The sequence below is a fragment of the Aquarana catesbeiana genome, unplaced genomic scaffold, assembly GCF_042186555.1.
Source record: "Aquarana catesbeiana isolate 2022-GZ unplaced genomic scaffold, ASM4218655v1 unanchor86, whole genome shotgun sequence".
NCBI classification, from domain to species: Eukaryota; Metazoa; Chordata; class Amphibia; order Anura; family Ranidae; genus Aquarana; species Aquarana catesbeiana.
The window spans coordinates 486,848-513,189 of record NW_027362746.1 but is presented as its reverse complement, the minus strand read 5'-3'; the positions used below and the strand labels follow the sequence as shown (position 1 = coordinate 513,189).

At 51.3% G+C, this 26,342-nt stretch overlaps 20 non-coding genes across 20 annotated transcripts; 19 read left to right on the top strand and 1 right to left on the bottom strand.

The window, feature by feature from the left end:
* Positions 1-578: 578 nt before the first annotated feature.
* TRNAY-GUA (transfer RNA tyrosine (anticodon GUA)) lies at positions 579-664 on the top strand. Its single transcript is given in 2 exon segments — positions 579-615; positions 629-664. It is a non-coding gene; the product is annotated as a tRNA-Tyr (tRNA).
* A 147-nt stretch (positions 665-811) lies between these two features.
* TRNAN-GUU (transfer RNA asparagine (anticodon GUU)) lies at positions 812-885 on the top strand. Its single transcript has one exon. It is a non-coding gene; the product is annotated as a tRNA-Asn (tRNA).
* A 1,934-nt stretch (positions 886-2,819) lies between these two features.
* TRNAY-GUA (transfer RNA tyrosine (anticodon GUA)) lies at positions 2,820-2,905 on the top strand. Its single transcript is given in 2 exon segments — positions 2,820-2,856; positions 2,870-2,905. It is a non-coding gene; the product is annotated as a tRNA-Tyr (tRNA).
* Positions 2,906-3,052: 147 nt separating this feature from the next.
* On the top strand, positions 3,053-3,126 carry TRNAN-GUU (transfer RNA asparagine (anticodon GUU)). Its single transcript has one exon. It is a non-coding gene; the product is annotated as a tRNA-Asn (tRNA).
* A 2,167-nt stretch (positions 3,127-5,293) lies between these two features.
* On the top strand, positions 5,294-5,367 carry TRNAN-GUU (transfer RNA asparagine (anticodon GUU)). Its single transcript has one exon. It is a non-coding gene; the product is annotated as a tRNA-Asn (tRNA).
* Positions 5,368-7,300: 1,933 nt separating this feature from the next.
* TRNAY-GUA (transfer RNA tyrosine (anticodon GUA)) lies at positions 7,301-7,386 on the top strand. The gene is given in 2 exon segments: positions 7,301-7,337; positions 7,351-7,386. It is a non-coding gene; the product is annotated as a tRNA-Tyr (tRNA).
* A 2,155-nt stretch (positions 7,387-9,541) lies between these two features.
* TRNAY-GUA (transfer RNA tyrosine (anticodon GUA)) lies at positions 9,542-9,627 on the top strand. The gene is given in 2 exon segments: positions 9,542-9,578; positions 9,592-9,627. It is a non-coding gene; the product is annotated as a tRNA-Tyr (tRNA).
* Positions 9,628-11,338: 1,711 nt separating this feature from the next.
* TRNAK-CUU (transfer RNA lysine (anticodon CUU)) lies at positions 11,339-11,411 on the bottom strand. Its single transcript has one exon. It is a non-coding gene; the product is annotated as a tRNA-Lys (tRNA).
* A 371-nt stretch (positions 11,412-11,782) lies between these two features.
* On the top strand, positions 11,783-11,868 carry TRNAY-GUA (transfer RNA tyrosine (anticodon GUA)). Its single transcript is given in 2 exon segments — positions 11,783-11,819; positions 11,833-11,868. It is a non-coding gene; the product is annotated as a tRNA-Tyr (tRNA).
* Positions 11,869-12,015: 147 nt separating this feature from the next.
* Positions 12,016-12,089, top strand: TRNAN-GUU (transfer RNA asparagine (anticodon GUU)). Its single transcript has one exon. It is a non-coding gene; the product is annotated as a tRNA-Asn (tRNA).
* Positions 12,090-14,023: 1,934 nt separating this feature from the next.
* Positions 14,024-14,109, top strand: TRNAY-GUA (transfer RNA tyrosine (anticodon GUA)). Its single transcript is given in 2 exon segments — positions 14,024-14,060; positions 14,074-14,109. It is a non-coding gene; the product is annotated as a tRNA-Tyr (tRNA).
* A 147-nt stretch (positions 14,110-14,256) lies between these two features.
* TRNAN-GUU (transfer RNA asparagine (anticodon GUU)) lies at positions 14,257-14,330 on the top strand. The gene has a single exon. It is a non-coding gene; the product is annotated as a tRNA-Asn (tRNA).
* A 1,934-nt stretch (positions 14,331-16,264) lies between these two features.
* TRNAY-GUA (transfer RNA tyrosine (anticodon GUA)) lies at positions 16,265-16,350 on the top strand. Its single transcript is given in 2 exon segments — positions 16,265-16,301; positions 16,315-16,350. It is a non-coding gene; the product is annotated as a tRNA-Tyr (tRNA).
* A 146-nt stretch (positions 16,351-16,496) lies between these two features.
* On the top strand, positions 16,497-16,570 carry TRNAN-GUU (transfer RNA asparagine (anticodon GUU)). The gene has a single exon. It is a non-coding gene; the product is annotated as a tRNA-Asn (tRNA).
* Positions 16,571-18,504: 1,934 nt separating this feature from the next.
* On the top strand, positions 18,505-18,590 carry TRNAY-GUA (transfer RNA tyrosine (anticodon GUA)). The gene is given in 2 exon segments: positions 18,505-18,541; positions 18,555-18,590. It is a non-coding gene; the product is annotated as a tRNA-Tyr (tRNA).
* A 147-nt stretch (positions 18,591-18,737) lies between these two features.
* TRNAN-GUU (transfer RNA asparagine (anticodon GUU)) lies at positions 18,738-18,811 on the top strand. Its single transcript has one exon. It is a non-coding gene; the product is annotated as a tRNA-Asn (tRNA).
* A 1,934-nt stretch (positions 18,812-20,745) lies between these two features.
* TRNAY-GUA (transfer RNA tyrosine (anticodon GUA)) lies at positions 20,746-20,831 on the top strand. The gene is given in 2 exon segments: positions 20,746-20,782; positions 20,796-20,831. It is a non-coding gene; the product is annotated as a tRNA-Tyr (tRNA).
* Positions 20,832-20,978: 147 nt separating this feature from the next.
* TRNAN-GUU (transfer RNA asparagine (anticodon GUU)) lies at positions 20,979-21,052 on the top strand. The gene has a single exon. It is a non-coding gene; the product is annotated as a tRNA-Asn (tRNA).
* A 2,167-nt stretch (positions 21,053-23,219) lies between these two features.
* TRNAN-GUU (transfer RNA asparagine (anticodon GUU)) lies at positions 23,220-23,293 on the top strand. Its single transcript has one exon. It is a non-coding gene; the product is annotated as a tRNA-Asn (tRNA).
* A 1,934-nt stretch (positions 23,294-25,227) lies between these two features.
* TRNAY-GUA (transfer RNA tyrosine (anticodon GUA)) lies at positions 25,228-25,313 on the top strand. Its single transcript is given in 2 exon segments — positions 25,228-25,264; positions 25,278-25,313. It is a non-coding gene; the product is annotated as a tRNA-Tyr (tRNA).
* Positions 25,314-26,342: the final 1,029 nt, after the last annotated feature.

Below are 26,342 nucleotides of genomic sequence, written 5' to 3'. Positions count from 1 at the left end.
CCACTAGAAAGATAAGCTCGAAACATTTCCCCGTTTGTAGAGGGAATGGAAGAGAAGCCAGTCGATATGGTAAAGGTGGGGCCGTGCAGTGCGCATGAATGCCACTGACTGGGCCAAAACGTTGCGATGCCATACGCCCAACGTGGGGCTCGAACCCACGACCCTGAGATTAAGAGTCTCATGCTCTACCGACTGAGCTAGCCGGGCTAAGACGCTGCCTCCCGTGTGGCCTCTTGCTACCAACTGACGCCAAACACTTTTTGCTAACTTTCGGCCCAATTTGTTTTGATAGACGCAATGCGCTTCCAAACACTCCTGCGCTTACTTGCTGTCAGGGAGGTACATCACCGTTGCTGCTGTGGTTTTTGGGCTCCCAACAAAACGCGGTAGGTGCTTCGATTGTGTTTTCTCGCTGTGCAAAACGTGAAGCCGAGCTTTCCCACATCACAGCTGCCAAGGCATTTGACCTTTCAGGCAGAGGCGGCATAGGCCAATCCCTCAAGGCAGAAGGACTAACGCAAAGGGCAAAGCGCTGGCTTTGAATGCAAGGAGTCACGGGCTACGACCCACCGGCGGCCCCTTCGATAGCTCAGCTGGTAGAGCGGAGGACTGTAGCGTCAACGTAGTAATCCTTAGGTCGCTGGTTCGATTCCGGCTCGAAGGATGCCCTCTTTTACCCTGCCTCTCTCCCCCTTTAACTAGAAGGCACTCTAGAAGGCACTCTAGAAATGTGCAATTGGGAAGCCTTTTAAGGAACTTTGTTTTTATTATTCATGTCTCCCTCGGCCGGTGCGCCGGCCCTCGGCGTGCAGTCTCTGTGGCGCAATCGGTTAGCGCGTTCGGCTGTTAACCGAAAGGTTGGTGGTTCGAGCCCACCCAGGGACGCTCATGTTTTCTCCATTACCTCAGTGGGGCCCGAAGGCTAAAACAAAGCGTGTCCTTTGGCTCTCTTCAGGTGACCGGCAACTGAGCAGACAAACAAGCGTTCACTGGAGACCCTTGCAAATGTACTAGCCGTTTGTTGAAGAGGTTTACATAGTTGATCGAGCCACTTCTTTGGCTCAGGAAGATAACTGCAGCACTTCTAGTCACACCTTAAGACAATCACCATGTGAATGTGTCGATGTTGATTGTCCAAGAACAGGGGGAGGTGTGAAAATTGTAGAACCGCCCTGTTCAAGTTAGATGATCCCATTGTTGGTGGCAGGAAGCCTGCATAGCTATTGGTGCCTAGATCGGCGTGGCTAAAGGTGACAATTGTTGTCAAATCGCTTGGCTAGCTAGAGCGATGTTCAAAATGGGCAGTGCAGATAGTGCCGATGTACAAGCTTCCGTCCCAGTGTATTGCTGGACTTGAAGTACACAGCGATGCAATTGTTGTTAAAGATCCTCCGGAGTTTTTCTGACACTCCAGTGGCTTACGGGGGTGACTATATTTCTCCAAATGTTCTGCTTCTCCCCAGTTTGTTTTCGTGACCTTGTGGATGTTTAGCCAAGACCCAGTCTGGCTAGCCACAAGCTTTCAAAGCACACCTGAGAGGGTCTGTAGACTCTTTTTGTTGTTACCGCGTCAGCCCGATATTGCAGAGTCCTAAGAAGCCCCAGCTTGGGTTCCAGTGGGTGGTGTGAGCCAAAAAGCAGATAGCGGTGTGTGTGGGTAGGTTTCCTGTAGGCCTCCTTGCCCAAATGCACCCCTTTCCTTGCCTTGCAAGACACAGTCCAAAGCGGGTCATTTGCTATTCGATGCCTTCGTCACCGAATAGCAAATGGTGCAATATGATGCCAGCTAAGGGTGTTAGCGTTGTTGCCAGATACTTAGCAATGTTGTGTGTGACAGAGTTGATTCTCTTTGGGAATCAGTAGTCAAAATGGCTGAACCTTGGCCCTGGATAATGCTGGACCTCCTGAGCGAGTTAAAGCATAAGGCCAGAGACTTTTCGAATGCCGAAGAAAGTCTCCACAGTTGTCGCTAAGCCAGGATATCTTAGGAGCTTTCTTCAAGGACCTGGATGACTTGGGTCTTTGCTTAGGGCCGCTTTGCAAGGCCAAAAAGGGATAGGAGTGCGTTGGCCGGGAATCGAACCCGGGTCAACTGCTTGGAAGGCAGCTATGCTCACCACTATACCACCAACGCAAGGCTGTCCGGGGCCTGTGCCACTATCTCTATCCAATTCGTGTCACACGTGGCGCTGATAAGAACCACGCCCCAGCGCAAGGTCAACTTGCTGCCATACGAATTGACCACTAGAAAGATAAGCTCGAAACATTTCCCCGTTTGTAGAGGGAATGGAAGAGAAGCCAGTCGATATGGTAAAGGTGGGGCCGTGCAGTGCGCATGAATGCCACTGACTGGGCCAAAACGTTGCGATGCCATACGCCCAACGTGGGGCTCGAACCCACGACCCTGAGATTAAGAGTCTCATGCTCTACCGACTGAGCTAGCCGGGCTAAGACGCTGCCTCCCGTGTGGCCTCTTGCTACCAACTGACGCCAAACACTTTTTGCTAACTTTCGGCCCAATTTGTTTTGATAGACGCAATGCGCTTCCAAACACTCCTGCGCTTACTTGCTGTCAGGGAGGTACATCACCGTTGCTGCTGTGGTTTTTGGGCTCCCAACAAAACGCGGTAGGTGCTTCGATTGTGTTTTCTCGCTGTGCAAAACGTGAAGCCGAGCTTTCCCACATCACAGCTGCCAAGGCATTTGACCTTTCAGGCAGAGGCGGCATAGGCCAATCCCTCAAGGCAGAAGGACTAACGCAAAGGGCAAAGCGCTGGCTTTGAATGCAAGGAGTCACGGGCTACGACCCACCGGCGGCCCCTTCGATAGCTCAGCTGGTAGAGCGGAGGACTGTAGCGTCAACGTAGTAATCCTTAGGTCGCTGGTTCGATTCCGGCTCGAAGGATGCCCTCTTTTACCCTGCCTCTCTCCCCCTTTAACTAGAAGGCACTCTAGAAGGCACTCTAGAAATGTGCAATTGGGAAGCCTTTTAAGGAACTTTGTTTTTATTATTCATGTCTCCCTCGGCCGGTGCGCCGGCCCTCGGCGTGCAGTCTCTGTGGCGCAATCGGTTAGCGCGTTCGGCTGTTAACCGAAAGGTTGGTGGTTCGAGCCCACCCAGGGACGCTCATGTTTTCTCCATTACCTCAGTGGGGCCCGAAGGCTAAAACAAAGCGTGTCCTTTGGCTCTCTTCAGGTGACCGGCAACTGAGCAGACAAACAAGCGTTCACTGGAGACCCTTGCAAATGTACTAGCCGTTTGTTGAAGAGGTTTACATAGTTGATCGAGCCACTTCTTTGGCTCAGGAAGATAACTGCAGCACTTCTAGTCACACCTTAAGACAATCACCATGTGAATGTGTCGATGTTGATTGTCCAAGAACAGGGGGAGGTGTGAAAATTGTAGAACCGCCCTGTTCAAGTTAGATGATCCCATTGTTGGTGGCAGGAAGCCTGCATAGCTATTGGTGCCTAGATCGGCGTGGCTAAAGGTGACAATTGTTGTCAAATCGCTTGGCTAGCTAGAGCGATGTTCAAAATGGGCAGTGCAGATAGTGCCGATGTACAAGCTTCCGTCCCAGTGTATTGCTGGACTTGAAGTACACAGCGATGCAATTGTTGTTAAAGATCCTCCGGAGTTTTTCTGACACTCCAGTGGCTTACGGGGGTGACTATATTTCTCCAAATGTTCTGCTTCTCCCCAGTTTGTTTTCGTGACCTTGTGGATGTTTAGCCAAGACCCAGTCTGGCTAGCCACAAGCTTTCAAAGCACACCTGAGAGGGTCTGTAGACTCTTTTTGTTGTTACCGCGTCAGCCCGATATTGCAGAGTCCTAAGAAGCCCCAGCTTGGGTTCCAGTGGGTGGTGTGAGCCAAAAAGCAGATAGCGGTGTGTGTGGGTAGGTTTCCTGTAGGCCTCCTTGCCCAAATGCACCCCTTTCCTTGCCTTGCAAGACACAGTCCAAAGCGGGTCATTTGCTATTCGATGCCTTCGTCACCGAATAGCAAATGGTGCAATATGATGCCAGCTAAGGGTGTTAGCGTTGTTGCCAGATACTTAGCAATGTTGTGTGTGACAGAGTTGATTCTCTTTGGGAATCAGTAGTCAAAATGGCTGAACCTTGGCCCTGGATAATGCTGGACCTCCTGAGCGAGTTAAAGCATAAGGCCAGAGACTTTTCGAATGCCGAAGAAAGTCTCCACAGTTGTCGCTAAGCCAGGATATCTTAGGAGCTTTCTTCAAGGACCTGGATGACTTGGGTCTTTGCTTAGGGCCGCTTTGCAAGGCCAAAAAGGGATAGGAGTGCGTTGGCCGGGAATCGAACCCGGGTCAACTGCTTGGAAGGCAGCTATGCTCACCACTATACCACCAACGCAAGGCTGTCCGGGGCCTGTGCCACTATCTCTATCCAATTCGTGTCACACGTGGCGCTGATAAGAACCACGCCCCAGCGCAAGGTCAACTTGCTGCCATACGAATTGACCACTAGAAAGATAAGCTCGAAACATTTCCCCGTTTGTAGAGGGAATGGAAGAGAAGCCAGTCGATATGGTAAAGGTGGGGCCGTGCAGTGCGCATGAATGCCACTGACTGGGCCAAAACGTTGCGATGCCATACGCCCAACGTGGGGCTCGAACCCACGACCCTGAGATTAAGAGTCTCATGCTCTACCGACTGAGCTAGCCGGGCTAAGACGCTGCCTCCCGTGTGGCCTCTTGCTACCAACTGACGCCAAACACTTTTTGCTAACTTTCGGCCCAATTTGTTTTGATAGACGCAATGCGCTTCCAAACACTCCTGCGCTTACTTGCTGTCAGGGAGGTACATCACCGTTGCTGCTGTGGTTTTTGGGCTCCCAACAAAACGCGGTAGGTGCTTCGATTGTGTTTTCTCGCTGTGCAAAACGTGAAGCCGAGCTTTCCCACATCACAGCTGCCAAGGCATTTGACCTTTCAGGCAGAGGCGGCATAGACCAATCCCTCAAGGCAGAAGGACTAACGCAAAGGGCAAAGCGCTGGCTTTGAATGCAAGGAGTCACGGGCTACGACCCACCGGCGGCCCCTTCGATAGCTCAGCTGGTAGAGTGGAGGACTGTAGCGTCAACGTAGTAATCCTTAGGTCGCTGGTTCGATTCCGGCTCGAAGGATGCCCTCTTTTACCCTGCCTCTCTCCCCCTTTAACTAGAAGGCACTCTAGAAGGCACTCTAGAAATGTGCAATTGGGAAGCCTTTTAAGGAACTTTGTTTTTATTATTCATGTCTCCCTCGGCCGGTGCGCCGGCCCTCGGCGTGCAGTCTCTGTGGCGCAATCGGTTAGCGCGTTCGGCTGTTAACCGAAAGGTTGGTGGTTCGAGCCCACCCAGGGACGCTCATGTTTTCTCCATTACCTCAGTGGGGCCCGAAGGCTAAAACAAAGCGTGTCCTTTGGCTCTCTTCAGGTGACCGGCAACTGAGCAGACAAACAAGCGTTCACTGGAGACCCTTGCAAATGTACTAGCCGTTTGTTGAAGAGGTTTACATAGTTGATCGAGCCACTTCTTTGGCTCAGGAAGATAACTGCAGCACTTCTAGTCACACCTTAAGACAATCACCATGTGAATGTGTCGATGTTGATTGTCCAAGAACAGGGGGAGGTGTGAAAATTGTAGAACCGCCCTGTTCAAGTTAGATGATCCCATTGTTGGTGGCAGGAAGCCTGCATAGCTATTGGTGCCTAGATCGGCGTGGCTAAAGGTGACAATTGTTGTCAAATCGCTTGGCTAGCTAGAGCGATGTTCAAAATGGGCAGTGCAGATAGTGCCGATGTACAAGCTTCCGTCCCAGTGTATTGCTGGACTTGAAGTACACAGCGATGCAATTGTTGTTAAAGATCCTCCGGAGTTTTTCTGACACTCCAGTGGCTTACGGGGGTGACTATATTTCTCCAAATGTTCTGCTTCTCCCCAGTTTGTTTTCGTGACCTTGTGGATGTTTAGCCAAGACCCAGTCTGGCTAGCCACAAGCTTTCAAAGCACACCTGAGAGGGTCTGTAGACTCTTTTTGTTGTTACCGCGTCAGCCCGATATTGCAGAGTCCTAAGAAGCCCCAGCTTGGGTTCCAGTGGGTGGTGTGAGCCAAAAAGCAGATAGCGGTGTGTGTGGGTAGGTTTCCTGTAGGCCTCCTTGCCCAAATGCACCCCTTTCCTTGCCTTGCAAGACACAGTCCAAAGCGGGTCATTTGCTATTCGATGCCTTCGTCACCGAATAGCAAATGGTGCAATATGATGCCAGCTAAGGGTGTTAGCGTTGTTGCCAGATACTTAGCAATGTTGTGTGTGACAGAGTTGATTCTCTTTGGGAATCAGTAGTCAAAATGGCTGAACCTTGGCCCTGGATAATGCTGGACCTCCTGAGCGAGTTAAAGCATAAGGCCAGAGACTTTTCGAATGCCGAAGAAAGTCTCCACAGTTGTCGCTAAGCCAGGATATCTTAGGAGCTTTCTTCAAGGACCTGGATGACTTGGGTCTTTGCTTAGGGCCGCTTTGCAAGGCCAAAAAGGGATAGGAGTGCGTTGGCCGGGAATCGAACCCGGGTCAACTGCTTGGAAGGCAGCTATGCTCACCACTATACCACCAACGCAAGGCTGTCCGGGACCTGTGCCACTATCTCTATCCAATTCGTGTCACACGTGGCGCTGATAAGAACCACGCCCCAGCGCAAGGTCAACTTGCTGCCATACGAATTGACCACTAGAAAGATAAGCTCGAAACATTTCCCCGTTTGTAGAGGGAATGGAAGAGAAGCCAGTCGATATGGTAAAGGTGGGGCCGTGCAGTGCGCATGAATGCCACTGACTGGGCCAAAACGTTGCGATGCCATACGCCCAACGTGGGGCTCGAACCCACGACCCTGAGATTAAGAGTCTCATGCTCTACCGACTGAGCTAGCCGGGCTAAGACGCTGCCTCCCGTGTGGCCTCTTGCTACCAACTGACGCCAAACACTTTTTGCTAACTTTCGGCCCAATTTGTTTTGATAGACGCAATGCGCTTCCAACACTCCTGCGCTTACTTGCTGTCAGGGAGGTACATCACCGTTGCTGCTGTGGTTTTTGGGCTCCCAACAAAACGCGGTAGGTGCTTCGATTGTGTTTTCTCGCTGTGCAAAACGTGAAGCCGAGCTTTCCCACATCACAGCTGCCAAGGCATTTGACCTTTCAGGCAGAGGCGGCATAGACCAATCCCTCAAGGCAGAAGGACTAACGCAAAGGGCAAAGCGCTGGCTTTGAATGCAAGGAGTCACGGGCTACGACCCACCGGCGGCCCCTTCGATAGCTCAGCTGGTAGAGCGGAGGACTGTAGCGTCAACGTAGTAATCCTTAGGTCGCTGGTTCGATTCCGGCTCGAAGGATGCCCTCTTTTACCCTGCCTCTCTCCCCCTTTAACTAGAAGGCACTCTAGAAGGCACTCTAGAAATGTGCAATTGGGAAGCCTTTTAAGGAACTTTGTTTTTATTATTCATGTCTCCCTCGGCCGGTGCGCCGGCCCTCGGCGTGCAGTCTCTGTGGCGCAATCGGTTAGCGCGTTCGGCTGTTAACCAAAAGGTTGGTGGTTCGAGCCCACCCAGGGACGCTCATGTTTTCTCCATTACCTCAGTGGGGCCCGAAGGCTAAAACAAAGCGTGTCCTTTGGCTCTCTTCAGGTGACCGGCAACTGAGCAGACAAACAAGCGTTCACTGGAGACCCTTGCAAATGTACTAGCCGTTTGTTGAAGAGGTTTACATAGTTGATCGAGCCACTTCTTTGGCTCAGGAAGATAACTGCAGCACTTCTAGTCACACCTTAAGACAATCACCATGTGAATGTGTCGATGTTGATTGTCCAAGAACAGGGGGAGGTGTGAAAATTGTAGAACCGCCCTGTTCAAGTTAGATGATCCCATTGTTGGTGGCAGGAAGCCTGCATAGCTATTGGTGCCTAGATCGGCGTGGCTAAAGGTGACAATTGTTGTCAAATCGCTTGGCTAGCTAGAGCGATGTTCAAAATGGGCAGTGCAGATAGTGCCGATGTACAAGCTTCCGTCCCAGTGTATTGCTGGACTTGAAGTACACAGCGATGCAATTGTTGTTAAAGATCCTCCGGAGTTTTTCTGACACTCCAGTGGCTTACGGGGGTGACTATATTTCTCCAAATGTTCTGCTTCTCCCCAGTTTGTTTTCGTGACCTTGTGGATGTTTAGCCAAGACCCAGTCTGGCTAGCCACAAGCTTTCAAAGCACACCTGAGAGGGTCTGTAGACTCTTTTTGTTGTTACCGCGTCAGCCCGATATTGCAGAGTCCTAAGAAGCCCCAGCTTGGGTTCCAGTGGGTGGTGTGAGCCAAAAAGCAGATAGCGGTGTGTGTGGGTAGGTTTCCTGTAGGCCTCCTTGCCCAAATGCACCCCTTTCCTTGCCTTGCAAGACACAGTCCAAAGCGGGTCATTTGCTATTCGATGCCTTCGTCACCGAATAGCAAATGGTGCAATATGATGCCAGCTAAGGGTGTTAGCGTTGTTGCCAGATACTTAGCAATGTTGTGTGTGACAGAGTTGATTCTCTTTGGGAATCAGTAGTCAAAATGGCTGAACCTTGGCCCTGGATAATGCTGGACCTCCTGAGCGAGTTAAAGCATAAGGCCAGAGACTTTTCGAATGCCGAAGAAAGTCTCCACAGTTGTCGCTAAGCCAGGATATCTTAGGAGCTTTCTTCAAGGACCTGGATGACTTGGGTCTTTGCTTAGGGCCGCTTTGCAAGGCCAAAAAGGGATAGGAGTGCGTTGGCCGGGAATCGAACCCGGGTCAACTGCTTGGAAGGCAGCTATGCTCACCACTATACCACCAACGCAAGGCTGTCTGGGGCCTGTGCCACTATCTCTATCCAATTCGTGTCACACGTGGCGCTGATAAGAACCACGCCCCAGCGCAAGGTCAACTTGCTGCCATACGAATTGACCACTAGAAAGATAAGCTCGAAACATTTCCCCGTTTGTAGAGGGAATGGAAGAGAAGCCAGTCGATATGGTAAAGGTGGGGCCGTGCAGTGCGCATGAATGCCACTGACTGGGCCAAAACGTTGCGATGCCATACGCCCAACGTGGGGCTCGAACCCACGACCCTGAGATTAAGAGTCTCATGCTCTACCGACTGAGCTAGCCGGGCTAAGACGCTGCCTCCCGTGTGGCCTCTTGCTACCAACTGACGCCAAACACTTTTTGCTAACTTTCGGCCCAATTTGTTTTGATAGACGCAATGCGCTTCCAAACACTCCTGCGCTTACTTGCTGTCAGGGAGGTACATCACCGTTGCTGCTGTGGTTTTTGGGCTCCCAACAAAACGCGGTAGGTGCTTCGATTGTGTTTTCTCGCTGTGCAAAACGTGAAGCCGAGCTTTCCCACATCACAGCTGCCAAGGCATTTGACCTTTCAGGCAGAGGCGGCATAGACCAATCCCTCAAGGCAGAAGGACTAACGCAAAGGGCAAAGCGCTGGCTTTGAATGCAAGGAGTCACGGGCTGCGACCCACCGGCGGCCCCTTCGATAGCTCAGCTGGTAGAGCGGAGGACTGTAGCGTCAACGTAGTAATCCTTAGGTCGCTGGTTCGATTCCGGCTCGAAGGATGCCCTCTTTTACCCTGCCTCTCTCCCCCTTTAACTAGAAGGCACTCTAGAAGGCACTCTAGAAATGTGCAATTGGGAAGCCTTTTAAGGAACTTTGTTTTTATTATTCATGTCTCCCTCGGCCGGTGCGCCGGCCCTCGGCGTGCAGTCTCTGTGGCACAATCGGTTAGCGCGTTCGGCTGTTAACCGAAAGGTTGGTGGTTCGAGCCCACCCAGGGACGCTCATGTTTTCTCCATTACCTCAGTGGGGCCCGAAGGCTAAAACAAAGCGTGTCCTTTGGCTCTCTTCAGGTGACCGGCAACTGAGCAGACAAACAAGCGTTCACTGGAGACCCTTGCAAATGTACTAGCCGTTTGTTGAAGAGGTTTACATAGTTGATCGAGCCACTTCTTTGGCTCAGGAAGATAACTGCAGCACTTCTAGTCACACCTTAAGACAATCACCATGTGAATGTGTCGATGTTGATTGTCCAAGAACAGGGGGAGGTGTGAAAATTGTAGAACCGCCCTGTTCAAGTTAGATGATCCCATTGTTGGTGGCAGGAAGCCTGCATAGCTATTGGTGCCTAGATCGGCGTGGCTAAAGGTGACAATTGTTGTCAAATCGCTTGGCTAGCTAGAGCGATGTTCAAAATGGGCAGTGCAGATAGTGCCGATGTACAAGCTTCCGTCCCAGTGTATTGCTGGACTTGAAGTACACAGCGATGCAATTGTTGTTAAAGATCCTCCGGAGTTTTTCTGACACTCCAGTGGCTTACGGGGGTGACTATATTTCTCCAAATGTTCTGCTTCTCCCCAGTTTGTTTTCGTGACCTTGTGGATGTTTAGCCAAGACCCAGTCTGGCTAGCCACAAGCTTTCAAAGCACACCTGAGAGGGTCTGTAGACTCTTTTTGTTGTTACCGCGTCAGCCCGATATTGCAGAGTCCTAAGAAGCCCCAGCTTGGGTTCCAGTGGGTGGTGTGAGCCAAAAAGCAGATAGCGGTGTGTGTGGGTAGGTTTCCTGTAGGCCTCCTTGCCCAAATGCACCCCTTTCCTTGCCTTGCAAGACACAGTCCAAAGCGGGTCATTTGCTATTCGATGCCTTCGTCACCGAATAGCAAATGGTGCAATATGATGCCAGCTAAGGGTGTTAGCGTTGTTGCCAGATACTTAGCAATGTTGTGTGTGACAGAGTTGATTCTCTTTGGGAATCAGTAGTCAAAATGGCTGAACCTTGGCCCTGGATAATGCTGGACCTCCTGAGCGAGTTAAAGCATAAGGCCAGAGACTTTTCGAATGCCGAAGAAAGTCTCCACAGTTGTCGCTAAGCCAGGATATCTTAGGAGCTTTCTTCAAGGACCTGGATGACTTGGGTCTTTGCTTAGGGCCGCTTTGCAAGGCCAAAAAGGGATAGGAGTGCGTTGGCCGGGAATCGAACCCGGGTCAACTGCTTGGAAGGCAGCTATGCTCACCACTATACCACCAACGCAAGGCTGTCCGGGGCCTGTGCCACTATCTCTATCCAATTCGTGTCACACGTGGCGCTGATAAGAACCACGCCCCAGCGCAAGGTCAACTTGCTGCCATACGAATTGACCACTAGAAAGATAAGCTCGAAACATTTCCCCGTTTGTAGAGGGAATGGAAGAGAAGCCAGTCGATATGGTAAAGGTGGGGCCGTGCAGTGCGCATGAATGCCACTGACTGGGCCAAAACGTTGCGATGCCATACGCCCAACGTGGGGCTCGAACCCACGACCCTGAGATTAAGAGTCTCATGCTCTACCAACTGAGCTAGCCGGGCTAAGACGCTGCCTCCCGTGTGGCCTCTTGCTACCAACTGACGCCAAACACTTTTTGCTAACTTTCGGCCCAATTTGTTTTGATAGACGCAATGCGCTTCCAAACACTCCTGCGCTTACTTGCTGTCAGGGAGGTACATCACCGTTGCTGCTGTGGTTTTTGGGCTCCCAACAAAACGCGGTAGGTGCTTCGATTGTGTTTTCTCGCTGTGCAAAACGTGAAGCCGAGCTTTCCCACATCACAGCTGCCAAGGCATTTGACCTTTCAGGCAGAGGCGGCATAGGCCAATCCCTCAAGGCAGAAGGACTAACGCAAAGGGCAAAGCGCTGGCTTTGAATGCAAGGAGTCACGGGCTACGACCCACCGGCGGCCCCTTCGATAGCTCAGCTGGTAGAGCGGAGGACTGTAGCGTCAACGTAGTAATCCTTAGGTCGCTGGTTCGATTCCGGCTCGAAGGATGCCCTCTTTTACCCTGCCTCTCTCCCCCTTTAACTAGAAGGCACTCTAGAAGGCACTCTAGAAATGTGCAATTGGGAAGCCTTTTAAGGAACTTTGTTTTTATTATTCATGTCTCCCTCGGCCGGTGCGCCGGCCCTCGGCGTGCAGTCTCTGTGGCGCAATCGGTTAGCGCGTTCGGCTGTTAACCGAAAGGTTGGTGGTTCGAGCCCACCCAGGGACGCTCATGTTTTCTCCATTACCTCAGTGGGGCCCGAAGGCTAAAACAAAGCGTGTCCTTTGGCTCTCTTCAGGTGACCGGCAACTGAGCAGACAAACAAGCGTTCACTGGAGACCCTTGCAAATGTACTAGCCGTTTGTTGAAGAGGTTTACATAGTTGATCGAGCCACTTCTTTGGCTCAGGAAGATAACTGCAGCACTTCTAGTCACACCTTAAGACAATCACCATGTGAATGTGTCGATGTTGATTGTCCAAGAACAGGGGGAGGTGTGAAAATTGTAGAACCGCCCTGTTCAAGTTAGATGATCCCATTGTTGGTGGCAGGAAGCCTGCATAGCTATTGGTGCCTAGATCGGCGTGGCTAAAGGTGACAATTGTTGTCAAATCGCTTGGCTAGCTAGAGCGATGTTCAAAATGGGCAGTGCAGATAGTGCCGATGTACAAGCTTCCGTCCCAGTGTATTGCTGGACTTGAAGTACACAGCGATGCAATTGTTGTTAAAGATCCTCCGGAGTTTTTCTGACACTCCAGTGGCTTACGGGGGTGACTATATTTCTCCAAATGTTCTGCTTCTCCCCAGTTTGTTTTCGTGACCTTGTGGATGTTTAGCCAAGACCCAGTCTGGCTAGCCACAAGCTTTCAAAGCACACCTGAGAGGGTCTGTAGACTCTTTTTGTTGTTACCGCGTCAGCCCGATATTGCAGAGTCCTAAGAAGCCCCAGCTTGGGTTCCAGTGGGTGGTGTGAGCCAAAAAGCAGATAGCGGTGTGTGTGGGTAGGTTTCCTGTAGGCCTCCTTGCCCAAATGCACCCCTTTCCTTGCCTTGCAAGACACAGTCCAAAGCGGGTCATTTGCTATTCGATGCCTTCGTCACCGAATAGCAAATGGTGCAATATGATGCCAGCTAAGGGTGTTAGCGTTGTTGCCAGATACTTAGCAATGTTGTGTGTGACAGAGTTGATTCTCTTTGGGAATCAGTAGTCAAAATGGCTGAACCTTGGCCCTGGATAATGCTGGACCTCCTGAGCGAGTTAAAGCATAAGGCCAGAGACTTTTCGAATGCCGAAGAAAGTCTCCACAGTTGTCGCTAAGCCAGGATATCTTAGGAGCTTTCTTCAAGGACCTGGATGACTTGGGTCTTTGCTTAGGGCCGCTTTGCAAGGCCAAAAAGGGATAGGAGTGCGTTGGCCGGGAATCGAACCCGGGTCAACTGCTTGGAAGGCAGCTATGCTCACCACTATACCACCAACGCAAGGCTGTCCGGGGCCTGTGCCACTATCTCTATCCAATTCGTGTCACACGTGGCGCTGATAAGAACCACGCCCCAGCGCAAGGTCAACTTGCTGCCATACGAATTGACCACTAGAAAGATAAGCTCGAAACATTTCCCCGTTTGTAGAGGGAATGGAAGAGAAGCCAGTCGATATGGTAAAGGTGGGGCCGTGCAGTGCGCATGAATGCCACTGACTGGGCCAAAACGTTGCGATGCCATACGCCCAACGTGGGGCTCGAACCCACGACCCTGAGATTAAGAGTCTCATGCTCTACCGACTGAGCTAGCCGGGCTAAGACGCTGCCTCCCGTGTGGCCTCTTGCTACCAACTGACGCCAAACACTTTTTGCTAACTTTCGGCCCAATTTGTTTTGATAGACGCAATGCGCTTCCAAACACTCCTGCGCTTACTTGCTGTCAGGGAGGTACATCACCGTTGCTGCTGTGGTTTTTGGGCTCCCAACAAAACGCGGTAGGTGCTTCGATTGTGTTTTCTCGCTGTGCAAAACGTGAAGCCGAGCTTTCCCACATCACAGCTGCCAAGGCATTTGACCTTTCAGGCAGAGGCGGCATAGACCAATCCCTCAAGGCAGAAGGACTAACGCAAAGGGCAAAGCGCTGGCTTTGAATGCAAGGAGTCACGGGCTACGACCCACCGGCGGCCCCTTCGATAGCTCAGCTGGTAGAGCGGAGGACTGTAGCGTCAACGTAGTAATCCTTAGGTCGCTGGTTCGATTCCGGCTCGAAGGATGCCCTCTTTTACCCTGCCTCTCTCCCCCTTTAACTAGAAGGCACTCTAGAAGGCACTCTAGAAATGTGCAATTGGGAAGCCTTTTAAGGAACTTTGTTTTTATTATTCATGTCTCCCTCGGCCGGTGCGCCGGCCCTCGGCGTGCAGTCTCTGTGGCGCAATCGGTTAGCGCGTTCGGCTGTTAACCGAAAGGTTGGTGGTTCGAGCCCACCCAGGGACGCTCATGTTTTCTCCATTACCTCAGTGGGGCCCGAAGGCTAAAACAAAGCGTGTCCTTTGGCTCTCTTCAGGTGACCGGCAACTGAGCAGACAAACAAGCGTTCACTGGAGACCCTTGCAAATGTACTAGCCGTTTGTTGAAGAGGTTTACATAGTTGATCGAGCCACTTCTTTGGCTCAGGAAGATAACTGCAGCACTTCTAGTCACACCTTAAGACAATCACCATGTGAATGTGTCGATGTTGATTGTCCAAGAACAGGGGGAGGTGTGAAAATTGTAGAACCGCCCTGTTCAAGTTAGATGATCCCATTGTTGGTGGCAGGAAGCCTGCATAGCTATTGGTGCCTAGATCGGCGTGGCTAAAGGTGACAATTGTTGTCAAATCGCTTGGCTAGCTAGAGCGATGTTCAAAATGGGCAGTGCAGATAGTGCCGATGTACAAGCTTCCGTCCCAGTGTATTGCTGGACTTGAAGTACACAGCGATGCAATTGTTGTTAAAGATCCTCCGGAGTTTTTCTGACACTCCAGTGGCTTACGGGGGTGACTATATTTCTCCAAATGTTCTGCTTCTCCCCAGTTTGTTTTCGTGACCTTGTGGATGTTTAGCCAAGACCCAGTCTGGCTAGCCACAAGCTTTCAAAGCACACCTGAGAGGGTCTGTAGACTCTTTTTGTTGTTACCGCGTCAGCCCGATATTGCAGAGTCCTAAGAAGCCCCAGCTTGGGTTCCAGTGGGTGGTGTGAGCCAAAAAGCAGATAGCGGTGTGTGTGGGTAGGTTTCCTGTAGGCCTCCTTGCCCAAATGCACCCCTTTCCTTGCCTTGCAAGACACAGTCCAAAGCGGGTCATTTGCTATTCGATGCCTTCGTCACCGAATAGCAAATGGTGCAATATGATGCCAGCTAAGGGTGTTAGCGTTGTTGCCAGATACTTAGCAATGTTGTGTGTGACAGAGTTGATTCTCTTTGGGAATCAGTAGTCAAAATGGCTGAACCTTGGCCCTGGATAATGCTGGACCTCCTGAGTGAGTTAAAGCATAAGGCCAGAGACTTTTCGAATGCCGAAGAAAGTCTCCACAGTTGTCGCTAAGCCAGGATATCTTAGGAGCTTTCTTCAAGGACCTGGATGACTTGGGTCTTTGCTTAGGGCCGCTTTGCAAGGCCAAAAAGGGATAGGAGTGCGTTGGCCGGGAATCGAACCCGGGTCAACTGCTTGGAAGGCAGCTATGCTCACCACTATACCACCAACGCAAGGCTGTCCGGGGCCTGTGCCACTATCTCTATCCAATTCGTGTCACACGTGGCGCTGATAAGAACCACGCCCCAGCGCAAGGTCAACTTGCTGCCATACGAATTGACCACTAGAAAGATAAGCTCGAAACATTTCCCCGTTTGTAGAGGGAATGGAAGAGAAGCCAGTCGATATGGTAAAGGTGGGGCCGTGCAGTGCGCATGAATGCCACTGACTGGGCCAAAACGTTGCGATGCCATACGCCCAACGTGGGGCTCGAACCCACGACCCTGAGATTAAGAGTCTCATGCTCTACCGACTGAGCTAGCCGGGCTAAGACGCTGCCTCCCGTGTGGCCTCTTGCTACCAACTGACGCCAAACACTTTTTGCTAACTTTCGGCCCAATTTGTTTTGATAGACGCAATGCGCTTCCAAACACTCCTGCGCTTACTTGCTGTCAGGGAGGTACATCACCGTTGCTGCTGTGGTTTTTGGGCTCCCAACAAAACGCGGTAGGTGCTTCGATTGTGTTTTCTCGCTGTGCAAAACGTGAAGCCGAGCTTTCCCACATCACAGCTGCCAAGGCATTTGACCTTTCAGGCAGAGGCGGCATAGACCAATCCCTCAAGGCAGAAGGACTAACGCAAAGGGCAAAGCGCTGGCTTTGAATGCAAGGAGTCACGGGCTACGACCCACCGGCGGCCCCTTCGATAGCTCAGCTGGTAGAGCGGAGGACTGTAGCGTCAACGTAGTAATCCTTAGGTCGCTGGTTCGATTCCGGCTCGAAGGATGCCCTCTTTTACCCTGCCTCTCTCCCCCTTAACTAGAAGGCACTCTAGAAGGCACTCTAGAAATGTGCAATTGGGAAGCCTTTTAAGGAACTTTGTTTTTATTATTCATGTCTCCCTCGGCCGGTGCGCCGGCCCTCGGCGTGCAGTCTCTGTGGCGCAATCGGTTAGCGCGTTCGGCTGTTAACCGAAAGGTTGGTGGTTCGAGCCCACCCAGGGACGCTCATGTTTTCTCCATTACCTCAGTGGGGCCCGAAGGCTAAAACAAAGCGTGTCCTTTGGCTCTCTTCAGGTGACCGGCAACTGAGCAGACAAACAAGCGTTCACTGGAGACCCTTGCAAATGTACTAGCCGTTTGTTGAAGAGGTTTACATAGTTGATCGAGCCACTTCTTTGGCTCAGGAAGATAACTGCAGCACTTCTAGTCACACCTTAAGACAATCACCATGTGAATGTGTCGATGTTGATTGTCCAAGAACAGGGGGAGGTGTGAAAATTGTAGAACCGCCCTGTTCAAGTTAGATGATCCCATTGTTGGTGGCAGGAAGCCTGCATAGCTATTGGTGCCTAGATCGGCGTGGCTAAAGGTGACAATTGTTGTCAAATCGCTTGGCTAGCTAGAGCGATGTTCAAAATGGGCAGTGCAGATAGTGCCGATGTACAAGCTTCCGTCCCAGTGTATTGCTGGACTTGAAGTACACAGCGATGCAATTGTTGTTAAAGATCCTCCGGAGTTTTTCTGACACTCCAGTGGCTTACGGGGGTGACTATATTTCTCCAAATGTTCTGCTTCTCCCCAGTTTGTTTTCGTGACCTTGTGGATGTTTAGCCAAGACCCAGTCTGGCTAGCCACAAGCTTTCAAAGCACACCTGAGAGGGTCTGTAGACTCTTTTTGTTGTTACCGCGTCAGCCCGATATTGCAGAGTCCTAAGAAGCCCCAGCTTGGGTTCCAGTGGGTGGTGTGAGCCAAAAAGCAGATAGCGGTGTGTGTGGGTAGGTTTCCTGTAGGCCTCCTTGCCCAAATGCACCCCTTTCCTTGCCTTGCAAGACACAGTCCAAAGCGGGTCATTTGCTATTCGATGCCTTCGTCACCGAATAGCAAATGGTGCAATATGATGCCAGCTAAGGGTGTTAGCGTTGTTGCCAGATACTTAGCAATGTTGTGTGTGACAGAGTTGATTCTCTTTGGGAATCAGTAGTCAAAATGGCTGAACCTTGGCCCTGGATAATGCTGGACCTCCTGAGCGAGTTAAAGCATAAGGCCAGAGACTTTTCGAATGCCGAAGAAAGTCTCCACAGTTGTCGCTAAGCCAGGATATCTTAGGAGCTTTCTTCAAGGACCTGGATGACTTGGGTCTTTGCTTAGGGCCGCTTTGCAAGGCCAAAAAGGGATAGGAGTGCGTTGGCCGGGAATCGAACCCGGGTCAACTGCTTGGAAGGCAGCTATGCTCACCACTATACCACCAACGCAAGGCTGTCCGGGGCCTGTGCCACTATCTCTATCCAATTCGTGTCACACGTGGCGCTGATAAGAACCACGCCCCAGCGCAAGGTCAACTTGCTGCCATACGAATTGACCACTAGAAAGATAAGCTCGAAACATTTCCCCGTTTGTAGAGGGAATGGAAGAGAAGCCAGTCGATATGGTAAAGGTGGGGCCGTGCAGTGCGCATGAATGCCACTGACTGGGCCAAAACGTTGCGATGCCATACGCCCAACGTGGGGCTCGAACCCACGACCCTGAGATTAAGAGTCTCATGCTCTACCGACTGAGCTAGCCGGGCTAAGACGCTGCCTCCCGTGTGGCCTCTTGCTACCAACTGACGCCAAACACTTTTTGCTAACTTTCGGCCCAATTTGTTTTGATAGACGCAATGCGCTTCCAAACACTCCTGCGCTTACTTGCTGTCAGGGAGGTACATCACCGTTGCTGCTGTGGTTTTTGGGCTCCCAACAAAACGCGGTAGGTGCTTCGATTGTGTTTTCTCGCTGTGCAAAACGTGAAGCCGAGCTTTCCCACATCACAGCTGCCAAGGCATTTGACCTTTCAGGCAGAGGCGGCATAGACCAATCCCTCAAGGCAGAAGGACTAACGCAAAGGGCAAAGCGCTGGCTTTGAATGCAAGGAGTCACGGGCTACGACCCACCGGCGGCCCCTTCGATAGCTCAGCTGGTAGAGCGGAGGACTGTAGCGTCAACGTAGTAATCCTTAGGTCGCTGGTTCGATTCCGGCTCGAAGGATGCCCTCTTTTACCCTGCCTCTCTCCCCCTTTAACTAGAAGGCACTCTAGAAGGCACTCTAGAAATGTGCAATTGGGAAGCCTTTTAAGGAACTTTGTTTTTATTATTCATGTCTCCCTCGGCCGGTGCGCCGGCCCTCGGCGTGCAGTCTCTGTGGCGCAATCGGTTAGCGCGTTCGGCTGTTAACCGAAAGGTTGGTGGTTCGAGCCCACCCAGGGACGCTCATGTTTTCTCCATTACCTCAGTGGGGCCCGAAGGCTAAAACAAAGCGTGTCCTTTGGCTCTCTTCAGGTGACCGGCAACTGAGCAGACAAACAAGCGTTCACTGGAGACCCTTGCAAATGTACTAGCCGTTTGTTGAAGAGGTTTACATAGTTGATCGAGCCACTTCTTTGGCTCAGGAAGATAACTGCAGCACTTCTAGTCACACCTTAAGACAATCACCATGTGAATGTGTCGATGTTGATTGTCCAAGAACAGGGGGAGGTGTGAAAATTGTAGAACCGCCCTGTTCAAGTTAGATGATCCCATTGTTGGTGGCAGGAAGCCTGCATAGCTATTGGTGCCTAGATCGGCGTGGCTAAAGGTGACAATTGTTGTCAAATCGCTTGGCTAGCTAGAGCGATGTTCAAAATGGGCAGTGCAGATAGTGCCGATGTACAAGCTTCCGTCCCAGTGTATTGCTGGACTTGAAGTACACAGCGATGCAATTGTTGTTAAAGATCCTCCGGAGTTTTTCTGACACTCCAGTGGCTTACGGGGGTGACTATATTTCTCCAAATGTTCTGCTTCTCCCCAGTTTGTTTTCGTGACCTTGTGGATGTTTAGCCAAGACCCAGTCTGGCTAGCCACAAGCTTTCAAAGCACACCTGAGAGGGTCTGTAGACTCTTTTTGTTGTTACCGCGTCAGCCCGATATTGCAGAGTCCTAAGAAGCCCCAGCTTGGGTTCCAGTGGGTGGTGTGAGCCAAAAAGCAGATAGCGGTGTGTGTGGGTAGGTTTCCTGTAGGCCTCCTTGCCCAAATGCACCCCTTTCCTTGCCTTGCAAGACACAGTCCAAAGCGGGTCATTTGCTATTCGATGCCTTCGTCACCGAATAGCAAATGGTGCAATATGATGCCAGCTAAGGGTGTTAGCGTTGTTGCCAGATACTTAGCAATGTTGTGTGTGACAGAGTTGATTCTCTTTGGGAATCAGTAGTCAAAATGGCTGAACCTTGGCCCTGGATAATGCTGGACCTCCTGAGCGAGTTAAAGCATAAGGCCAGAGACTTTTCGAATGCCGAAGAAAGTCTCCACAGTTGTCGCTAAGCCAGGATATCTTAGGAGCTTTCTTCAAGGACCTGGATGACTTGGGTCTTTGCTTAGGGCCGCTTTGCAAGGCCAAAAAGGGATAGGAGTGCGTTGGCCGGGAATCGAACCCGGGTCAACTGCTTGGAAGGCAGCTATGCTCACCACTATACCACCAACGCAAGGCTGTCCGGGTCCTGTGCCACTATCTCTATCCAATTCGTGTCACACGTGGCGCTGATAAGAACCACGCCCCAGCGCAAGGTCAACTTGCTGCCATACGAATTGACCACTAGAAAGATAAGCTCGAAACATTTCCCCGTTTGTAGAGGGAATGGAAGAGAAGCCAGTCGATATGGTAAAGGTGGGGCCGTGCAGTGCGCATGAATGCCACTGACTGGGCCAAAACATTGCGATGCCATACGCCCAACGTGGGGCTCGAACCCACGACCCTGAGATTAAGAGTCTCATGCTCTACCGACTGAGCTAGCCGGGCTAAGACGCTGCCTCCCGTGTGGCCTCTTGCTACCAACTGACGCCAAACACTTTTTGCTAACTTTCGGCCCAATTTGTTTTGATAGACGCAATGCGCTTCCAAACACTCCTGCGCTTACTTGCTGTCAGGGAGGTACATCACCGTTGCTGCTGTGGTTTTTGGGCTCCCAACAAAACGCGGTAGGTGCTTCGATTGTGTTTTCTCGCTGTGCAAAACGTGAAGCCGAGCTTTCCCACATCACAGCTGCCAAGGCATTTGACCTTTCAGGCAGAGGCGGCATAGACCAATCCCTCAAGGCAGAAGGACTAACGCAAAGGGCAAAGCGCTGGCTTTGAATGCAAGGAGTCACGGGCTACGACCCACCGGCGGCCCCTTCGATAGCTCAGCTGGTAGAGCGGAGGACTGTAGCGTCAACGTAGTAATCCTTAGGTCGCTGGTTCGATTCCGGCTCGAAGGATGCCCTCTTTTACCCTGCCTCTCTCCCCCTTTAACTAGAAGGCACTCTAGAAGGCACTCTAGAAATGTGCAATTGGGAAGCCTTTTAAGGAACTTTGTTTTTATTATTCATGTCTCCCTCGGCCGGTGCGCCGGCCCTCGGCGTGCAGTCTCTGTGGCGCAATCGGTTAGCGCGTTCGGCTGTTAACCGAAAGGTTGGTGGTTCGAGCCCACCCAGGGACGCTCATGTTTTCTCCATTACCTCAGTGGGGCCCGAAGGCTAAAACAAAGCGTGTCCTTTGGCTCTCTTCAGGTGACCGGCAACTGAGCAGACAAACAAGCGTTCACTGGAGACCCTTGCAAATGTACTAGCCGTTTGTTGAAGAGGTTTACATAGTTGATCGAGCCACTTCTTTGGCTCAGGAAGATAACTGCAGCACTTCTAGTCACACCTTAAGACAATCACCATGTGAATGTGTCGATGTTGATTGTCCAAGAACAGGGGGAGGTGTGAAAATTGTAGAACCGCCCTGTTCAAGTTAGATGATCCCATTGTTGGTGGCAGGAAGCCTGCATAGCTATTGGTGCCTAGATCGGCGTGGCTAAAGGTGACAATTGTTGTCAAATCGCTTGGCTAGCTAGAGCGATGTTCAAAATGGGCAGTGCAGATAGTGCCGATGTACAAGCTTCCGTCCCAGTGTATTGCTGGACTTGAAGTACACAGCGATGCAATTGTTGTTAAAGATCCTCCGGAGTTTTTCTGACACTCCAGTGGCTTACGGGGGTGACTATATTTCTCCAAATGTTCTGCTTCTCCCCAGTTTGTTTTCGTGACCTTGTGGATGTTTAGCCAAGACCCAGTCTGGCTAGCCACAAGCTTTCAAAGCACACCTGAGAGGGTCTGTAGACTCTTTTTGTTGTTACCGCGTCAGCCCGATATTGCAGAGTCCTAAGAAGCCCCAGCTTGGGTTCCAGTGGGTGGTGTGAGCCAAAAAGCAGATAGCGGTGTGTGTGGGTAGGTTTCCTGTAGGCCTCCTTGCCCAAATGCACCCCTTTCCTTGCCTTGCAAGACACAGTCCAAAGCGGGTCATTTGCTATTCGATGCCTTCGTCACCGAATAGCAAATGGTGCAATATGATGCCAGCTAAGGGTGTTAGCGTTGTTGCCAGATACTTAGCAATGTTGTGTGTGACAGAGTTGATTCTCTTTGGGAATCAGTAGTCAAAATGGCTGAACCTTGGCCCTGGATAATGCTGGACCTCCTGAGCGAGTTAAAGCATAAGGCCAGAGACTTTTCGAATGCCGAAGAAAGTCTCCACAGTTGTCGCTAAGCCAGGATATCTTAGGAGCTTTCTTCAAGGACCTGGATGACTTGGGTCTTTGCTTAGGGCCGCTTTGCAAGGCCAAAAAGGGATAGGAGTGCGTTGGCCGGGAATCGAACCCGGGTCAACTGCTTGGAAGGCAGCTATGCTCACCACTATACCACCAACGCAAGGCTGTCCGGGGCCTGTGCCACTATCTCTATCCAATTCGTGTCACACGTGGCGCTGATAAGAACCACGCCCCAGCGCAAGGTCAACTTGCTGCCATACGAATTGACCACTAGAAAGATAAGCTCGAAACATTTCCCCGTTTGTAGAGGGAATGGAAGAGAAGCCAGTCGATATGGTAAAGGTGGGGCCGTGCAGTGCGCATGAATGCCACTGACTGGGCCAAAACGTTGCGATGCCATACGCCCAACGTGGGGCTCAAACCCACGACCCTGAGATTAAGAGTCTCATGCTCTACCGACTGAGCTAGCCGGGCTAAGACGCTGCCTCCCGTGTGGCCTCTTGCTACCAACTGACGCCAAACACTTTTTGCTAACTTTCGGCCCAATTTGTTTTGATAGACGCAATGCGCTTCCAAACACTCCTGCGCTTACTTGCTGTCAGGGAGGTACATCACCGTTGCTGCTGTGGTTTTTGGGCTCCCAACAAAACGCGGTAGGTGCTTCGATTGTGTTTTCTCGCTGTGCAAAACGTGAAGCCGAGCTTTCCCACATCACAGCTGCCAAGGCATTTGACCTTTCAGGCAGAGGCGGCATAGACCAATCCCTCAAGGCAGAAGGACTAACGCAAAGGGCAAAGCGCTGGCTTTGAATGCAAGGAGTCACGGGCTACGACCCACCGGCGGCCCCTTCGATAGCTCAGCTGGTAGAGCGGAGGACTGTAGCGTCAACGTAGTAATCCTTAGGTCGCTGGTTCGATTCCGGCTCGAAGCATGCCCTCTTTTACCCTGCCTCTCTCCCCCTTTAACTAGAAGGCACTCTAGAAGGCACTCTAGAAATGTGCAATTGGGAAGCCTTTTAAGGAACTTTGTTTTTATTATTCATGTCTCCCTCGGCCGGTGCGCCGGCCCTCGGCGTGCAGTCTCTGTGGCGCAATCGGTTAGCGCGTTCGGCTGTTAACCGAAAGGTTGGTGGTTCGAGCCCACCCAGGGACGCTCATGTTTTCTCCATTACCTCAGTGGGGCCCGAAGGCTAAAACAAAGCGTGTCCTTTGGCTCTCTTCAGGTGACCGGCAACTGAGCAGACAAACAAGCGTTCACTGGAGACCCTTGCAAATGTACTAGCCGTTTGTTGAAGAGGTTTACATAGTTGATCGAGCCACTTCTTTGGCTCAGGAAGATAACTGCAGCACTTCTAGTCACACCTTAAGACAATCACCATGTGAATGTGTCGATGTTGATTGTCCAAGAACAGGGGGAGGTGTGAAAATTGTAGAACCGCCCTGTTCAAGTTAGATGATCCCATTGTTGGTGGCAGGAAGCCTGCATAGCTATTGGTGCCTAGATCGGCGTGGCTAAAGGTGACAATTGTTGTCAAATCGCTTGGCTAGCTAGAGCGATGTTCAAAATGGGCAGTGCAGATAGTGCCGATGTACAAGCTTCCGTCCCAGTGTATTGCTGGACTTGAAGTACACAGCGATGCAATTGTTGTTAAAGATCCTCCGGAGTTTTTCTGACACTCCAGTGGCTTACGGGGGTGACTATATTTCTCCAAATGTTCTGCTTCTCCCCAGTTTGTTTTCGTGACCTTGTGGATGTTTAGCCAAGACCCAGTCTGGCTAGCCACAAGCTTTCAAAGCACACCTGAGAGGGTCTGTAGACTCTTTTTGTTGTTACCGCGTCAGCCCGATATTGCAGAGTCCTAAGAAGCCCCAGCTTGGGTTCCAGTGGGTGGTGTGAGCCAAAAAGCAGATAGCGGTGTGTGTGGGTAGGTTTCCTGTAGGCCTCCTTGCCCAAATGCACCCCTTTCCTTGCCTTGCAAGACACAGTCCAAAGCGGGTCATTTGCTATTCGATGCCTTCGTCACCGAATAGCAAATGGTGCAATATGATGCCAGCTAAGGGTGTTAGCGTTGTTGCCAGATACTTAGCAATGTTGTGTGTGACAGAGTTGATTCTCTTTGGGAATCAGTAGTCAAAATGGCTGAACCTTGGCCCTGGATAATGCTGGACCTCCTGAGCGAGTTAAAGCATAAGGCCAGAGACTTTTCGAATGCCGAAGAAAGTCTCCACAGTTGTCGCTAAGCCAGGATATCTTAGGAGCTTTCTTCAAGGACCTGGATGACTTGGGTCTTTGCTTAGGGCCGCTTTGCAAGGCCAAAAAGGGATAGGAGTGCGTTGGCCGGGAATCGAACCCGGGTCAACTGCTTGGAAGGCAGCTATGCTCACCACTATACCACCAACGCAAGGCTGTCCGGGGCCTGTGCCACTATCTCTATCCAATTCGTGTCACACGTGGCGCTGATAAGAACCACGCCCCAGCGCAAGGTCAACTTGCTGCCATACGAATTGACCACTAGAAAGATAAGCTCGAAACATTTCCCCGTTTGTAGAGGGAATGGAAGAGAAGCCAGTCGATATGGTAAAGGTGGGGCCGTGCAGTGCGCATGAATGCCACTGACTGGGCCAAAACGTTGCGATGCCATACGCCCAACGTGGGGCTCGAACCCACGACCCTGAGATTAAGAGTCTCATGCTCTACCGACTGAGCTAGCCGGGCTAAGACACTGCCTCCCGTGTGGCCTCTTGCTACCAACTGACGCCAAACACTTTTTGCTAACTTTCGGCCCAATTTGTTTTGATAGACGCAATGCGCTTCCAAACACTCCTGCGCTTACTTGCTGTCAGGGAGGTACATCACCGTTGCTGCTGTGGTTTTTGGGCTCCCAACAAAACGCGGTAGGTGCTTCGATTGTGTTTTCTCGCTGTGCAAAACGTGAAGCCGAGCTTTCCCACATCACAGCTGCCAAGGCATTTGACCTTTCAGGCAGAGGCGGCATAGACCAATCCCTCAAGGCAGAAGGACTAACGCAAAGGGCAAAGCGCTGGCTTTGAATGCAAGGAGTCACGGGCTACGACCCACCGGCGGCCCCTTCGATAGCTCAGCTGGTAGAGCGGAGGACTGTAGCGTCAACGTAGTAATCCTTAGGTCGCTGGTTCGATTCCGGCTCGAAGGATGCCCTCTTTTACCCTGCCTCTCTCCCCCTTTAACTAGAAGGCACTCTAGAAGGCACTCTAGAAATGTGCAATTGGGAAGCCTTTTAAGGAACTTTGTTTTTATTATTCATGTCTCCCTCGGCCGGTGCGCCGGCCCTCGGCGTGCAGTCTCTGTGGCGCAATCGGTTAGCGCGTTCGGCTGTATAACCGAAGGGTTGGTGGTTCGAGCCCACCCAGGGACGCTCATGTTTTCTCCATTACCTCAGTGGGGCCCGAAGGCTAAAACAAAGCGTGTCCTTTGGCTCTCTTCAGGTGACCGGCAACTGAGCAGACAAACAAGCGTTCACTGGAGACCCTTGCAAATGTACTAGCCGTTTGTTGAAGAGGTTTACATAGTTGATCGAGCCACTTCTTTGGCTCAGGAAGATAACTGCAGCACTTCTAGTCACACCTTAAGACAATCACCATGTGAATGTGTCGATGTTGATTGTCCAAGAACAGGGGGAGGTGTGAAAATTGTAGAACCGCCCTGTTCAAGTTAGATGATCCCATTGTTGGTGGCAGGAAGCCTGCATAGCTATTGGTGCCTAGATCGGCGTGGCTAAAGGTGACAATTGTTGTCAAATCGCTTGGCTAGCTAGAGCGATGTTCAAAATGGGCAGTGCAGATAGTGCCGATGTACAAGCTTCCGTCCCAGTGTATTGCTGGACTTGAAGTACACAGCGATGCAATTGTTGTTAAAGATCCTCCGGAGTTTTTCTGACACTCCAGTGGCTTACGGGGGTGACTATATTTCTCCAAATGTTCTGCTTCTCCCCAGTTTGTTTTCGTGACCTTGTGGATGTTTAGCCAAGACCCAGTCTGGCTAGCCACAAGCTTTCAAAGCACACCTGAGAGGGTCTGTAGACTCTTTTTGTTGTTACCGCGTCAGCCCGATATTGCAGAGTCCTAAGAAGCCCCAGCTTGGGTTCCAGTGGGTGGTGTGAGCCAAAAAGCAGATAGCGGTGTGTGTGGGTAGGTTTCCTGTAGGCCTCCTTGCCCAAATGCAC